The sequence below is a fragment of the Myxocyprinus asiaticus genome, chromosome 43 (assembly GCF_019703515.2).
Source record: "Myxocyprinus asiaticus isolate MX2 ecotype Aquarium Trade chromosome 43, UBuf_Myxa_2, whole genome shotgun sequence".
NCBI lineage: Eukaryota > Metazoa > Chordata > Actinopteri > Cypriniformes > Catostomidae > Myxocyprinus > Myxocyprinus asiaticus.
The window spans coordinates 11,958,752-11,977,161 of NC_059386.1; the positions used below are offsets into that span (position 1 = coordinate 11,958,752).

The window sequence follows — 18,410 nt, forward strand, 5'->3', positions numbered from 1 at the left end:
TATCAACCCAATGTGTTATAAAAAGATGTGATCGATGAAGATACAGTATGATGCTGGCCTGTGACAAATAAATATGGGATCTCCTTTAAACAGTGCAAGCTTTCATTTTTCCTTTATATATTTATTTTTAATGACAGTGGTGGCTAATACCAAGCAAGTACCAAAAACTGTAGTATCTATGATCATTTGGCGGAAACTGTGGTTACCATGGTAAATATTTGTGTATCAACTTCTCCTTAAAACAAATACAAAAATGTTATCATCTATATGTATTGGTCATCCTCCCAAAGAAATGTTTTACTAATATTCTAGATGATATTGATAATAAACAGTGACTTTGAATTGACCTCTTTGCGGCCTTGTGCAAGCCACTAAATAACTGATAAAGTATCGTAAGCTCAGTGATGCAGCTTGAGCAATGTTTACACTTTTTCTTAAAATAACAACTCCCCCAAAAACATGGTTTTATAAGAAGTCTGTTCTATTTGATCTTGTTTGCTGAAGATATTATCTTTGAAAAGCAAATATAACAGTGAAAAGTCCAGAAAAGGAGGAACATTTCTTGGAAAACTCTTTAGTCCAAAAGGTCCAGCACTTCTGTGAGTCTTTAAAATACATAGTTCATAGACAAGTTGAGATAGCATGCAGATAGGCAGTTGAATCTTGAAAAAACTCCTGTTTGGAAGCTTTCACCTTTGACTCTATGACTGAAAAAACAAAAACATTATTTCAGCACTGAAAATTGGTCAATAAGATGATGTAAACTGGGTTTGTAATTTCAAATGTTCATGTTGATTTTTTTTTTCACTTATATTTGATATTGATAAGGCACACCAAACACACATATATGGGTTATGATATTAAAAGAAGCCGCTATCTGTGGATAAGGTTTGTAAAACTGTAAGAAGCTGAATGACATTATGTAAATGAGGAAATGTTTAGAAACAATGCCCAGGAAATAACAGGATTTATTAATTGCCACTTGGCAAATAGGTTCACATTTTCCATTAACATGGATGGCTGTATATCGACTTATCCCCACACATTCATCTGACAGAAGGAAACTGCCTGTAAGAGTTACATAGAAAATTAAAATGAATAAAATTAAATATTCTGATTCATAATTTACTTGACTTCATGTTGATCAATCTGTATGATTTTCTTTCTTCCATGGAGACACCATAAAAGTATCATAAAAGTGGTAAATAGGGCTTGTGCACTATTTCCAAAGTTTTTTGATGCCTTACGATAACTTGTTGTAATGTAATTAGAGGCATTATTCACTGATAATCTTGCCTTCCAGCACTGCTCTCAAATCCCACTGTGTACAGTCTAGTATGGCGCTTCAAGACACATTGGACCAGGTTTGACGCCAATGACATGACACACAAGAATCAATTATTTTGATGTCGCAAAGCCATATTGCGTTCATATGAACATATGGCATCAGAAGACATATGGGCTACTTTTATGGTGCTTTTTCATCATTTCTGGAGATTGACACCCCCATTTCCCATTCATTTTAAAGCAGATTTATATTTGCTAACAGCATTCAAAACATATATTAAAGGTAAGTGATATAAGCGATTTTTTTTCATAGAAAAGTATGCAAACAGTGTTCCTACTCCTTTAAAGATATTAATGAAACAAGTGTCCTTAGATATCTCACCAGTCTCTGTGACAGCTGTAGACTTTGTAAACAGCAAACAAAAATGTGTCTGTGGACACTTTTCACCTGTCAATCATTTTGCTCTTTCTCATTTGAAGCAGATCATTGAGGTTATGATTCATAATTTTTGTCAGTTGAGGGTGCTATTGTGCCACTGTTGAATTTGACAGCCACAGAAACAAACAATGCTGCCGTTTTGCTCGGTTTTTATCTCAATATTATCTTTGGAGGGCGGGGTTTTAGAATGAGGGGGCATGGCTAATTGAACAGCTCAGTCACGTGAACGCTTCAGAACGCTAAATCGCTTACAGCACCTCTTACTCTCAGTGGACCTGCCGGTCCAAAGGGGGGCGCTATATCGTGAAAAAAGTTTACGCTTAAAATTTTAAAAGTCTCTGTATACAAAAGTCAGGCATATGAGGTTTCATTGGAAAGCTTAGAATCTGAACATTTCAGAGATAACCATCACTTATACATTTATCTTACTTAAAAAAACAAAATAAGGCCTCAAACATTTGCGTTGGAAATTAGCGCACCCCTCCTTCACATAGCACATAAATGGACAAGTCATATATCAAATGAAAGCTCTTTCACTCAGGAATGTGACTTTATGGTAAACTGTGCTGCCCTAATACCACAGTTTGAAAGATTTTCAAAAGAATCACAAAGCAAAAATGTGTTCTGTAAGTCATCAAATACAAACGTCTCTTTTAGGCTCCGATAACTTCTGCTGTAAGCCCCAAATACCTAAAAACTTTAAATCTGCTTTTACTTTAGAAAGGTCTCTAAAAATGTGATTGTTTATATGTCTGTGAGATTGGCTGAATAATCTAATGTTATATCTTAGTTGTCCAGAGAAAAATATGCCATCCAGAAGGAAAAGCATGCTAAACAATTAATCAAATATGAAAATATGTTTTCGACTTCTGATGATAAAATGTTTTTCTCAGCTTTCAAATGACTTTTAGAATGAGCTTCTATTTCACTCAGAGGCCGAGATATTCAGTGAAACAACAAGGGTGGTGCTTGAACAGAAAATTAGACTGAATGTCTATGGACGAGCACATATTTGAGGGCTAAAATGCATTAGAGTGCCACCTATATTTCAGATCTGTATATTGTGATGGAATGTGACAGAGAAAAAAATATTTTTTCTAGTGTTTTCTGCCACCTAGTGGAATAAAATTAGAATTTTCAAAGTGAGATTTGTAAACAAATTTAGGACAACATTTTTATATAAAAAAACAAAAAACAAATCTGTTTATCATAAGATTATTAACACAATAATATTTGGACTTGAAGCAGTGCATGTTGGTTAGACATCTTGAACTGGCGCCACCGCCGCGTCACCGTGACGTATGCCATCAAAGTACCGCAAGAGGGATTGGAGTGCAGCTGGCTGGTGTAGTTGCTCCAGAGGAGCTACAGGAGCTCTAATGAGGACACAGCTCATTCATGACTGGCAAGACTCATAATTTGACAACAGTTACACGTGTTTCATGGACTGCGTTCGCAATTGCATACTTCACATACTACTCTTACTACTGCAATATCAGTCTATGGCAGAAATAAGAGTAGTATGGTAGTATGCCATTACAATGGTGTTTATTCTGACACCTCCAGTTCGGCGAAAACTCTCACAACTCCATGTTTTTATAACCGTACATCATGCTTATATCATGTTATATTATGTTTGTCATAGTAATATTATGTTTATCATTAAAAACATTCAAAATGATTACAAATACTGACTCCTTTATTGGTATTAAAATAATACAGGCTTTTAATGTACTTTCTTCTTGCATACCCAACATGCAATGTATTAAGCAGCGTGGCATAAACCTTTCAAATGAATAATGTTTCTGATTATTTTGTGTAAAATTCAAGCATCTGTATATCTGAATCTCATTTAGTTGGCAAACATCGCGTGATCTTCCGTGACTGGTGTAGGTTCAGCAAACGACGGGAAGAGCAAAGTGTCCGGCTTGGCTGCTCTCTTTTCAACTCCAACCCCAATTGCAAACGGCAAATCTCACTGATCGGTAAATCGAGATGCAGTTCAAGTTGAACACACCAAATATCAGCGCACTCACCCCAGTGAGTAGTGAGCAGTCTGGAGATCCTTACAGCGGTATTTTGGGCTGAGACTGCAGGGGTCACCTGCCATGACTGGCTCCTTCTCTCGAGTTTCACATAGATTTGCCCTCTTAAAGATCCAGGCAACAGGAAAATACCTGATTTCAAAATTTCTACCTCAAACTATGAATTAAGTTAGCTTAAACAACTAATTAGAAATATGATTAATATTGAATGCAGTGTTTAATAATTTAATTAACAATACAATAGAGCCATCTGATGGAGGGCTGTGGTAGTACCAGACAGAACAACTACATAGGAATGTCTGATATGCATACTGAGGGATAGGGATACAAATATGAAACATACCTCTAATCATGTGACTTTTACAAGCGACAGTGAAGATGTTTGCCTGCCAAACAGTAAAATAGGCACACAAAGAATCCCATAGATTTACATTAAATGAGGGACCTGAGCCATATCTAGGGACCAGAATATCATAGAGCCTTGGGGGTGGACTTTTTAAGTAGGTAACCACCCATAACACCCTTGCAACTGCATGGCAACGCACTAAATGCCACTCTGAATGCCTTAGCATCCGCATAGCATTGCCCTGGCAATGGCACCCACCCACAACATGCTTGTACTATGTTTGCAAATTTTGCACAGGCAAGCACCACTTCCATTTTCTTCAAAATCTTGTTTATACCGTGCATACATCCAGTGGCTCCTGTTCTTTGCCCAGAAAGATCCTGGTTTCCACGATAGTGTGTGTAGATCTCGCACTATAGGCGAGAAGTACAAATTTTAACAACATTACAAACAAAGATCACCAAAGAGTAATTAAAGGGAGCAGGTTAATGCCTTACCTGTGGGATGGCATTGCCAGCTGCACCCCAAGTGGAGCCCAAGTGCATACGCGTCAGAACGGCCAGCGTAAGACAAGAATCACAATCAGAAAGCGCACGGTCTACTGTTAGAAAGAAAGAGGGATGAATAAACATCTCAGGATGGAAGGTAAAGAAAGGTTACAATATTGTGAATCATTTGTTACAGAAGTAAAAGACTTAAAGGTGCACGCAGTAATTTTTTTTTATGTCCTGCTGGCCAATATGTCTGTCATTTTGGCCTCACACTGACACCTGGATGCAGCATCATGCAAAGCAATAGGGTAACACTTTGAATTTGTTTTCATAGATACTGTAGGTTAATCTTACAAGAAGTGTTTAAATTTTTTATTATTATTATTATTATTTTATTTTATTTTTTTCTGAGTAACTTAATGGATCCAATGGAAAAAAAAAAAAAAAAAGAATGAGTGTCACGTCCATCAAGATTGTAATCCAATCAGGGTGAAACTGAAAGAAGCGCGAATACGATTTTGCTCCGCCCTCCCGTTGATCCGCCTGCACGCTATAAACTTTAACATACATTCTGTTCTGTTCAGACCGAACATAGACAAAGGAGGAAACATGTTAAATTAATTTGATAAAAACTGTACGTGTTTACAGAGTGGGCTGTCTAGGGCGGAAGTACACAAGTGGAATCAACCTGCTTGATTTCTCTCCGTGTTCTGTTGAAGTCTTGTGGAGATCAACACACTTGTCTTTTAGACACATCATTTTATTATTTTACTTTATGTTAAGATATACAACTTTTAAAACATGAAGTAACAGTGAGCACCAGCAATTAAAAGCATTATCCTGCTAAAGATTTGTAGCCTATGCAATTATGTTTAATTATTTCAATGATTCATAATTCAATGATTCATAATTCAGTGCCATAATTATTATTTTTTTTTAAATGTCTGTGAATGTTTGTTAACTATCTGTTTGATTAAATGAATAAAATGTAGGAACAAACACTTGGAGTATTCATTACTAACTGACAAGTAGCGCCTCAGTTACTATTAATGGTTTATAATGTGTTTTCACTTTAGAATAATGGTCCAGATAACCTTTAACTCCCAAGGAAGGAAACAGTAAGATTAATTAATAATGCATTACCATGACTCTTTAAAATAATGGACCAGATCATTAGTAATTCCTTCATACTTATGTTGTAACACTTGACTCATTACTTATGGGTCACCAGAATTATTTAAGAAAGACCTTCAGCAATATCAAACATGCAGAAGTTAATAATTGTAATGAACAGAAGAGATATCCCAAGGAATACACAGGTTGGTAAGCTGTGTATTCCTGGGGATCCCCCCAATATTCATAATATTGGTCTACTGATGTTTTTTTCCCCCCATGGTTAATTATTACATTTTGTCCTCATCAATCCTGAATATGTGGTTACATCCTTTACTATGATAATCTGCCAGACACTGTAGCCTTGATTTAGTGACCTGTTACATTCATAAATGAATTCCTACAAAGAACCCATGCATGATCTTGTTCACAATAAAAACATAATCATTCACATTTTAGACACATTAATGTTTTGATTAGTAATTAATTAGTAGTTATTTTAAATTAGCCATAGTTAGTTGATAGTTCTCAATGAGGAAAATCAAATTCAGTAATTATTGATTACCTAACAGTGAACTATCTCAGTCATCAGTTCACTATTACTTACTGATTGGTTAATCATGTTTCCATATTAGTTAGTAGTAAATAAAGTGTTAATATAGTACTACTCATAAATCCTGCATGAATTCCTGCATAGTTACATATTAATGACGGACCATTATTACAAAGTGTTACCAGCAATAGTTTTTGGTTGCAGATGCCATTGTAGAAAGGTCAATGACGTGATGCTATTTTTTATTTTATTTTTGTCTGGATCTATTAAGCTAATCAGAAATATATTTAAAATGCAGTTTACACAAAAAAAAATTCATGAATACACCTCTAATATGATGAACATGTTTTACATTTCTGAGTTCAAAGTCATTTTAATTTTTTGTGAGGCTTGTAAAAAAATGTCTAAGTGGTGTAACCATCCTGAGACAAAAAATAAATAAATAAATAAATAAATAATCATCATCATCATCATTAAAAAAATAATTAAAAGCTGAAATTCTTTAAAAAAATATTTTGGCATATGTAGTTTGGAATAATCTTTTTATTATTATCTCTTTAAAAAAAAAAAAGCAGTGAAGCAATTTTGTTTTAAAATATAATTAATATTTGAAGAAAAAAACACTTCTGTCCACATAATCAAAGTCAGTTGGTGTAACCAACAGGCATTCTGTTGGCATGTGACAAAAATAAATCAATAAAGATAAAAAAAGAAAACAGAAATTACACTTTTAGATCCTTATGATTCTATAAAGTTTTTTTTATTACAATTTTTTTTTTTTATCTGATATTTTGACATTTTTATGAAAAGGCACATTTTGTTCAGGTCAAATGGAATAACACCAAGAAAACATTGTGACTCAAAAATTCATGATATTTGTAAAAAAAATTAAAAATGTTTGAAAAATATCAAAACAATTTTCTTTCTTTTTTTTTTTTTTTTTTTTTTAATGAATGATTAAGTTGTGTACACTCTAGGGTTGCTCCGATATCAAAATGCTGGCTTCGGTATAATACCAGCCCTGGTACCTCAGTATCAATACTAACTCGCTGCTTTGGCAACAAATTAAAAAACCTCAGATTTTTGATGAAATTACACAGAAAATTACTTGTCTAAACGAACTGCATAAAGTCTTATAGATACGAATTATGCCTTTTCTTTTTAAATTTTTCTGGATTCCATGTTAAATATTTTAATTAAATGTTATGATCAAGTTGTGTTTAATCAAATACATACTGTACAGCTTTAATCAAATGAAAATATAATACTTTTCAACAATATATACACAATATGTATATATTTTATATATATATATATATATATATATAAGAAAAAAGATGCACAACAGAGCTTTACAGTATTAATGAAAACATTACATGAAAACTATCTGATTACCTGAGGCAAAAGCATGCTGATATTCAGTACACTTGCTTATGTGATATTGCTTACAGATAATAATCTAATAATATAACCATTTAATATGATATTCTTTTTACTATGAGTATTACTGAGACAGCTTTGAATATTACACTTTTATACAGTAGTAATATGTTTCTGTCGTAATGTCTTCAATTTCACAAATCCAGAGTTGAATAGAGCTCTAGTTTCAGGGGGACTTTTATTTTGAAAGATCTTTGAAGTTCTTCCTGTTTGTGAAGGGCTTATTATCTCAAGCTACCCGTGACTCACGAGCTGAAATCTCCAAGCTGCAATGGAGAAAGAGTTCATTATAGAGTTCACAGCCGTTTATACACTCAACACACTGATTTGTGTCACTGATCACAGCACGAAAATCAAGCATTAGTAGTGTGTGTCGCGTTGTGTGCATGCCTTTGTGTGAAGGAGATGACGGCAGACAGGCGCCACTTATTTATACTGTTGCACGCAGCTCATGCGACTGTATATTATTTCATTAAATGACATCCTTCTGCTGTTTAATGATCACACTTGGCCATATAGAGGCTTTTTTTTAAATCATTATTTTCAAATTGGTTTTGATTTCATCTAAAAACAATCACATTACATTACTTTTAGCTACTGATATGACTGGAGTCTTCTTTAGGGGTAAAACCTTTTAATGAAGAAAAATTTGAACCTTTAAGTACAAAATCAGCTTATGCCTGAGCTCTAACCAATGACTTGCATTTCAAGTATTTCACAAAAATGCAAAAAATTGCATATGAAGTTTGGTGAGCTGCTGTTCAGTAATATGTCAATCAACAATTGGATGTATTTTTCAACTATCCTATTGCACTGTGGCTGAACCAGAGTTCTGAACTCAGTACACAAACTCAAGCAGGGCAGTTAGGACACTCTGTAGGGTACAAAAACACAAAACACTGGCAATCAGGATTTATATTTAAAATTAAATGACATTTGGAACTGTGTGTATGTGTAATGTTATTTGTGTCACCTGAGCCTTCTCTTTATGAAAGAGATAATCTATTTTTCTCACAATGAATCTGCAGACTGAACACTGAACAGATGCCTCGAGCTGTTTTGAGAGAGGAGAATAACTATTCAGGAACCAAAACATGCCAAACCTCAATCATCTTAATAATATCCTTTAAAAATCACCTTCATAGTTGGCATTGATACAGTTTTGTGGATGTGAATAAGCAACAGATCTCTCATCATGCCATTGTCACGACCTCCACATAGTCCAAGATAAGCGCAGATTTCCTCAGGCTTCTGTAGTGAAATCAGGTGTCAATGAAGGCAGATGGGTTTGGCATATATACAGTCAGTTTCTTTGCTGGAAAAATGAATCAAAACATTTCAATTATAGTTTAATGCACACAATTTAACTTTATGAAATGTACATTATACACATTAGCTCTTGTCCTCAAATCTGATTGGACTTGGACGCTTCACTTTTTGAATCACTCCACTTGTCTGTGTTCACAGCGTTTTAAAATAGTGGTGGGGATTTTGATTCATCTTTCATTTTGAATGTATTCACTGATTCATTCAGTGACCATTTCTAGGGATTACATTTTTACATCCAGCAGCTGGTGACAAATATGCCTGTTCTATGCTATGAGTCATTGAATAACTGAGTCATTCATTCAACTGATTCATTAAAAAACACTTAGTCGTTCACTACTGAAACAATGGAAGTGAACGAGAATCATTCATTTAGGCTACTTAAGATTCATTCAAAACACAGATTCCTTCACAAATGATACACTAGATCAAAATCAGTTTATGAAAGTCGTGCAGAGAGCAGGTTGTGCTTGATGTGTTGGCCTCTTTTGCAACTATTTTCACTGGCGGAGAAGAATTTAACTAACTGAACATTACTTATTTGTTAAATTGTTGTATAAAAGCAATATCACACTTTCAACTGTGCTGAGGAAGCACAAATCTGGGTTACAGTGAGGCACTTACAATGGAAGTGAATGGGGCCAGACAGTTAACATAAAAATGCTCACAGTTTCAAAAGTATAGTCACACACAATATGCGTGTTAACATGATTTAGTGTGTAACACCAAGTTTACAACTTTGTTGCTATGATGATGTAACGTCATAAACCCTGTAATCCTGGAAAATGAAAATTTAAACAACTTTACAGCTCAAATAATACATGAGTTTTAACAGAAAGATTAATGAAAGTGCTTTTATAAAATTATAAGCTTCACATTTCTGTCTTTAAAACCTCCAAAAATTGTCCCCATTTACTTCCATTGTAAGTGCCTCACTGAAACCTACATTTTTCCTCTTTTTTATTTTATTTTTTTATTTTATGAAAGTGAGGGATGATTATTACTCCACAAATGCTGTCAATTGAGCTTAACTTGTATTGAACCCAGAATATTCTTGTAAAGTAATGACAGCAATAACACCAACAAAGCATGGCCTCCCGAACTCTATTGCTTAATTTTAACTATGAAGGAGTGAATTACTTACCATCATGTTGATAAGAAAGCTGATGGCCAGAGGAAGGGTCTTTTCTACCTCATCATGGCAGATTTTGGTGGCTTGGGCAGGCAGTTTATCTCAAATGAGCTCAAGAGTGGTAGATAGTTTGGCCTGAAAAGGGAAGATGAAAAATGGCACTGACTTTATTCCAGATAAAATTGTCAGATTATATAAAGTGGCCCCAGTATTTGGAGAATTTTAAACATTTTAAAGTATGGAGGCCTCACTTTAAAATGTATGAATGTCTTTAGATAACAAAATATAAAACCAACTGGCATTAATTTTAAAGGCAGTTAGCACAATCATACTTATCAAGCAAAACATTTTACAAAAAGGTGTTGCTTGGTTTTAAATTACAAGCCTATAATACTGTTCAAATGGTTTTTGGAATTTTTTTTTGTTGTCAAATATTAATATCATTCACAACTAAACTCTCATCCAACACAATATAAATCTGCTGGTAGACTTTGGCTCTCCGCTTTCTTTTTTTTTCTTTTCTTTTCTTTTTTCTTCCCTTTTTCACCCAATTTGGAATGGCCAATTTCCAGTGCGCTTTTAAGTCCTTGTGGTGGTGTAGTGATTCGCTTCAGTCCGGGTGGTGGAGGACGAATCTCAGTTGCCTCCGCGTCTGAAACCATCAACCCGTGCATCTTATCACGTGGCTTGTTCAGCATGTTTCCACGGAGACATAGCGCGTGTGGAGGCTTCACGCCACCACCGCGGCATCCGCGCTCAACTCACCACGCGCCCCACCAGCGCTGAATTGTCAGCTGGGAGGGGGATAAAGACAAGTCGGGAGCACCAGTTCGAGAGAGAGTGAGACACACGCGGCTGCTGTGTGTGTGCGCGCGTCTATGTGTTTTATGTTGTTTTAAGTTCATTTCTGTCATTTAAGTTAACGTTGACTGTTCTGTTGGTTCCTGCCTCCTCCTTGCCCATCCCTTACCTGTTACACTGGTGCCGAAACCCGGGAAGGAGGAGGGATACGCTGTCATGGAGCGGAGGAGCCGCGGCCGTCCGCCAGGGGATGGAGGAGTCGCTGCTGGCCACCGGGAGTCGGAGGAACCGCTGCCATCTGCCAGGAAGGGGAGGAGCCATTCCGTCCACCAGGGGTCGGAGGACTCGCTGCCATCTACCAGGGAAGGAGCAGCTGTCGTACACCAGAGGGTGGAGGAGTGGCTAAGGACCAGGCAACGGTGTGTCCGGGGACCGGCGAGTGAGTTTTTTTCTCTCTCTCCTCTCTCTCTCGCTCTCTGTCTCTCCCCCTTGCTCTTTCCGTGTCCTCTCTCCCTCCCCTTGTCTCTCCCAGGGCTTCAGAGAGACGGGGAAGACTTGCTGGCAGAAGGATGGCCGGAAGGGAACCACTTCCCCTCCAGGAAGGGAGGGGAGGGGAGTACGTCATGCCAGAGGTTTTCCCGGCCTGAATCAGGAGGTGGAGGAGTGTGACGAGGAGGAGGGCGTGGCCGGGCTGTGACGACACACGCCCGACGCTGAATTGTTGTAATCAGCTGGGTGGGGGATAAAGACGAGCCAGGAGTGCCAGTTCGAGAGAGAGAGAAAGAGAGAGAGAGAGAGAGAGAGAGAGAGAGACACACACACACGGCCGCTGTGTGTGTGTGCGTCTAAGTGTTTTATGTTGTTTTAAGTCCATTTCTGTCATTAAAGTTTACGTTGACTGTTCTGCCAGTTGCCGCCTTCTCCTTGGCCATCCTTTACACGTCAAACCATGCTTCGGTTGTAAATAAAATGCGCCTTACATAGGTTCCATCTGGGCTTTTTACTGACACGAAAGCACTGTAAGTGTGTGTCTGTGGTGACAGTGGTATTTTTTTATTCTTTATTTTAATGGTCAGCATTTGACTGATACTAAACAGTACTGATGTTTATTTAGCTATTTATTTTATTTTATTTATTCTTTATTTTAATGGTCAGCAACTGACTTATACTAAACATACAGTACTGATGATTTTTAAGCTGTTTATTGTATTTGTATTTATTCTTTATTTTCTCAGTGTTCATTTCTAGAATTTGTTGACAGTGTATAATAATAATGTAAAATATTCTCTGATAAAAATATTGTTTAAGAAAGCAGCCTTCTGAGCACCTTTGCATAGTCATATCGGTGCAAAATCGGTGAACAATCCACATAGAAAAGGTCTGTTTTCATTCCAGCTTAAAAATTTTTCTATATCACCCACCATATCGGTAATCTGTGAATTCTCCCCCTCTAAAATCGGTATCGGTATCGGTCTCGGTCTCAAAAATCCCATATCAGTCGGGCTCTAGAAGACACATCACAAAAGTTTCGCCCTTTCAACAAGTGTTTATGGTGGTTTATGCTGTATTAATGGTAAATGAGTTAATAGCGATTAAGAAAAATTAACGCACTAAACTTTTTAATTAATCGCATGCGTTGACGTGTTAATTTTGACAGCTAACATATAGTGTATACTAGAACACAGAACACAGTTGGTTTGAAGCAATTGTAAAAATGATTAAGAAATGATAGCCTACTTTTGCAAAACCAGTAGTATCATTTGCAGATGCCACATTTTTAGTTGTGACTTGTGTCCATATACTTCTTGGGGCCACTGTATGAATGATTTTTTTTTTTTTAATTAAGAAGATACAATTTTATGTTTAGACATTGCAAACAAATCAAAATTTAGGTAAGGAAGATAACCTCAAGAAGTGGAAAGGTGAAATGATCAGTTCCAGATGAAAAACATCTCAAGTTCATTCAGGTTGGAAGAGTGTGAGAGAGAAAAAGTTACCACACCACAGACAGTTCAAAAGAAATCCACTTCTGCTGTTAATTTCATCTTCCTTGTTTCTTGGAAATGTCATTGTTCTTTTAATCATGCAGCAAATCTGAGATATGAGAAGTTGCAGTCACGTACATAGACTTTTCTTCCCCAAAAGTTTAAATAGGGATTGTAAAATCACAAATAAAAAGCTTGTTTTCAGTGTTCTGTTAAAAGCAGCAGTCTCACCTGAATCTGTTTCTCTATACACAAGAGTAAAACACCATATCTAAGACATAAGCTGAGGGACCTCAAACAATTATTCACTAAATATCCTATGTCCACATGTGTATGTCTTCATTGGACATTAGGTCCTTCAGGAGCTCAAAAATCTGAGTGCAGTCCTGAAATGTGTCACCTGCCTACAGAGAGAACCACAAATCAGTAAAATAAGAAAAGATCCTTAAAACAATATATTTGAAAAGCAAAATTGTGTAATACAGCCACAACATTAAAACCACCTGCCTAATATTGTGTAGGTCCCCCTCATGCCGCCAAAACAGTGCCAACCCGGATCTCAAAATAGCATTCTGAGATGATATTCTTCTCACCACAATTGTACAGAGCGGTTATCTGAGTTACTGTAGACTTTGTCAGTTCGAACCAGTCTGGCCATTCTCTGTTGACCTCTCTCATCAACAAGGCATTTCCAACCACATAACTGGCGCTCACTGGATGTTTTTTGTTTTTTGACCCCATTCGGAGTAAATTCTAGAGACTGTTGTCTGTGAAAATCCCAGGAGATCAGCAGTTACAGAAATACTCAAACCAGCCCATCTGACACCAACAATCATGCCACAGTCCAAATCGCTGATATCAAATTTCTTCCCAATTCTGATGGGTGATGTGAACATTAACTGAAGCTCCTGACCTGTATCTGCATGATTTTATGCACTGCAATGCTGCCACACGATTGGCTGATTAGATGATCGCATGGATGATTGTTGGTGCCAGATGGGCTGGTTTGAGTATTTCTGTAACTGCTGATCTCCTGGGATTTTCACACAACAGTCTCTAGAATTTACTCAGAATGGTGCCAAAAACAAAAAACATCCGTTGATGAGAGAGGTCAACAGAGAATGGCCAGACTGGTTTGAACTGACAAAGTCAACGGTAACTCAGATAACCGGTCTGTACAACTGTGGTGAGAAGAATATCATCTCAGAATGCTATTCTGTGATGCAGGTTGGCGCTCTTTTGATGGTACGAAGGGGACCTACACAATATTAGGCAGGTGGATTTAATGATGTGGCTGATCGGTGTATAATAAGACTAATATGTGCCTCACTGTATAATACTGTATAATCTGACTTGTGTTCGATTTGTGCTTAAAAAAAAAAAAAAAAAAAAAAAAAAGATTGCCAATGGGGCGAGACAAATTAATATATTTTGAGTACTTTTTAGATACTCTCTGAAAATTAGTCTTAATATCTTATGAAATTTTGCTTCTCGTTTAAGTGTATCTAGTGTTAAGGATGTTTAGATATTTTACAGGAAAAGATTTGCCTTATCTGATCCAACAATATTGACAAGGCTACAGCAAAAATTAGAAATGAGATCTTTGGTACTTTTAAAAGTTTGTGATTGGTGTACTCAGGTGCAATGTGCAATTATTTGAGGATATGAAAATGATAACTTCTATATTTATTTTATCAATCAACTGCATCTGTCTTGGAAACTAAGCTATGACTTTTTAAAGATTTTTTTGGCAGGGGAGTCTGTAAATTACTATAATCAGTAGAGTTCTGGATTTTTACAATTTATTAATGATGCTTTAGTATTATAATTTAGCTCAGCCAAGAGTTGAGTTCATTTCATAAGAAGTAACCAGAAAAACGTGAACTGATATGAAAAGAAACATTCTCAGCCAGCAATGTGATTGAAATGTACACTGACAGGAACATGTTGCCTTTCATTTCATACATAAGTATATGACAACATAAACTTAAGCACTGAACAATGAAAAAATTTACCACAAGGTCATCCTCAACCATCAGGCCATTCATCAGACTTCCTGGATCAAATGATCACACTTTGACTGGAAACAAACAAACAAAAACAAAAAAACACCTTAACATGTTCATTAAACTTCTAAAAAAAAAAAAAAAAATTTTTTTGTTTTTTGGAAATGTCATTGAGCATATAAATTTAGCCTTTTAGTGCATGTCTCATAGAATTGCATGTATACTTACAGTAGCCAAAAACAGTATAATTTTATGATACTACTGAGGAATGTGTTATGATTCAAACTATATTTGTTAGATATTTGACAAATTGTTAGATTCAAACTATTCAAAGTTTTTTAAGTGATTACAGGTCTAATGAGCAAATTAACTTTTTGGTTATAAGTGTATAGGTCTACCAGGTAAACTTGTCCACAAACTGAAATTTACAACATGCTAATACACAGCACAAATAATACATTGTGATGTCTTGTCACACTACATGTAAATATTTTAATTCAGTCTTCAATCTTTTAAAAAACTGAACTATGAATGTATATGGTACACACATTCATCTTCAGATAATGAAAGCGCATATTAGTAGTATTACATTTGTAGCATCTCATATACCTGAACCCAGAAGGACAATGGAGATCACAAGTTTGATGGCCATCATGTTTTCAGTCACCTCAGGTTGAAGAGCAAATGTAAAGTCAAATTTGGCCTTGTGCATAGCGACAGAAAGGATCAGCTCAAAGAGGAACTACCCTTTATACATCTGCATATAAAACAACCTGTGACGCCCCAAAAGCACAACCCGACCGTGATAAGTATAGACCCTTCTCTGTGCAATTGAGAAAGCTGTGCATCAGTTCACAAATAGTATTTTTTGCCTAATCAGACTATTTGACAAATGACAAGTAAAACCAATATTTGTGGCAAGCATCACTATTATTATTGTTCACACATAGGGTTGATCTTGCGGATGATGAAACAGATGAAAAAAATCCCATAGACATTGAGGGAGGGACCCGAGCCATTTATATGAACCAGAATATCATAAAGACTTGAAGTGGGCTTTTTGGACCAGTAAGCATTTTCATAGAATAGTCTACCATATGAAATGTTCAACTGCTGTATACATTGCTCACAGTATCACACACAATGTGACATTTTCCAAGTCACCTAACTGTCACTATGACCATCATTTTCGTTTTTTATGTTTTTTAATCTAAACTTTGGTACTGTATGACAATCTCAATACAGATACTAACTGCTAGCATTATTTGTTTTTAATTTTCATGTCAACCTCACATTTTCTAAGCTAAATACATAAGGAAGTAATGCCACTTCCAAGCAATGCTATGATGTTGTGACTTCACACTTGGTTTGACACAGAATCCTGAATGGTGAAGAAAGTTATTTGATCTCTGGGGGAATATAATGAAATCTATATACTGTAAATCTCACTATATTCCACGATGTTTCTAAAGTGAAAATGAAGCTTGAAATTATGTAATTATAATAAAACTAGAATAATTATCTTTTTTGGTAAGGTCATCTGCAAAGTGCCACCTAGTGGATGTTACAGGTGCTTATGTGAGTTTGTTCTGTTCTTAAAGGATTAGTTCACCCAAAATTGGAAATTCAGTCATTGTTTACTCACACCTCTGTTGTTATAACACTATATGATTTTCTGTCTTTTTCTTAACACAAAGGGAGAAATTGTAAAAAAACAAAAAAAAAAACTGTGTTCAGTGATGTCATAAAATGGCAGTTTATGACCACCTCTTCAAGCTTCAAAAGAACTCAAAAATATAATTCAGAAGTCTAATAAATTATTCCATGAGACTCATGATTGTTATAAAAGCATATGATAAAGTTTGGTGCGAAACAAACTGAAATCTAATGTAATATTTAGTGAAAATGTTCACTGAACTTTGATCTCCTGTGCGCGTTCATGATAGGGCACAATAGCAACAGTTCACGGAGTCAACTCGTGGCATGGGGTTCATGCGAAAACTCATTTTGTTTATCTAAAAACAGGTCCACCACAGTGATAGTGACAACAGAACACAACACAGCTGCACAAAAACCAAAGAACAGAACTTACTAAACATGTCTGAAGAGTTTGTAGTCGAACAATGTAGGCATTTCTATGCCCAGCCTTATTTTTTTGAATGGAGTTTCTTGGAAATCAAACAGAAACATAGAGGAGGCTACAGGCAGCCACAGTCACACCGTGTCCTAATCTGATGGCAAAGGACATGCGATAAAATGTATATTATTTATGCTAATCAGAGTTTTTGTCCTAACCAGCAGCAAAGAGCGACGGTACATTCTGTCGATCGCTTGTTTTCTATTTTCTGCATCGTGCGGGTAACTCTGACCACTGTGAACTGGCACCGGTCCAAAAACTTTCATGAGGGAGCTGCGTGAACTGTTGCTCTCGTGCCCTATCATGAACCCGCTCAGGAGATCAATGGTCAGTGAACATTTCCACTAAATAATACATTAGATTTCGATTTGTTTCTCACCAAACCTTATCATATGCTTTCATAACAATCATGGAGACTCATGGAATAATTTATTAGACTTCTGAATTATACTTTTGTGTCCTTTTGAAGCTTGAAGATGTGGTCATAAACTGCCATTTTATGACATCATTGAACACAAATTTTTTTCACAGTTTCTCCCTTTGTGTTAAGAAAAGAGAGAAAGTCATATGGGGTTATCACAACAAAGGGGTGAGTAAACAATGACTGAATTTTCATTTTTGGATGAACTAATCCCTTTAATAACCAAATTCACAGCAAATCCTTCTGTAGGGGAAGCGGGGACATGCTTTCTCAGGCTGAGCTTACTTATTAAAACCTCAGCAAGCAAGAAACAACAGCTAGAAACCTCCCAGAACACCCTAGCAGACACCAACCCAGTCTCGTGACAAGCCGTTATAATAGTAACAGATGACGAAATAGTGTTCAAGTTGGCTTGTATACAAATGTATGAGTTTTACTTCCATAGAGAAAAATAAACAAACCAACAAATGGTGTTATAACTAATTTTCCTGAGTTTAACCCCTAACTCAAACCTAAACCTTTTCATAAAGCCTAGCTCCTTATCAAAACCCTTAACCTAAACCAAGATATTAATAGGAAAATTACGTATGTGTACTATGGAAGAAAGAAAACGTTGGGGTTTGGAATGAGACAAGGGGAATCTATTACAGGTTATTGACATACAGTACATTAGTCATTTATATTTCATAAATAAATATGTAACGAGTAACCAAATTTCTTCAGATACATTTCTTTTCTTAAAATAAAGTATTTGATAGGACGCTAGCTAAAATGTGATGCCTGTGTTGTGTTGATTTGAAATTCTTGATTTGTTGGTCTAAAAGTCACACTAAGTCAAGCCAAGTCATACGATATGTTACGATTTCACCATCTTGAACTAATTATTAC

General features: G+C 36.0%; 1 long non-coding RNA gene across 1 annotated transcript; it reads right to left on the bottom strand.

Annotated features, from left to right (window-relative positions):
* Positions 1-6,894: 6,894 nt before the first annotated feature.
* Positions 6,895-15,668, bottom strand: LOC127433260 (uncharacterized). Its single transcript, XR_007895863.1, has 6 exons — positions 15,574-15,668; positions 14,974-15,038; positions 10,185-10,307; positions 8,852-9,029; positions 8,688-8,768; positions 6,895-8,588 (listed from the first exon to the last, which is right to left on the bottom strand). It is a non-coding gene; the product is annotated as an uncharacterized LOC127433260 (long non-coding RNA).
* Between the last annotated feature and the right edge of the window lie 2,742 nt (positions 15,669-18,410).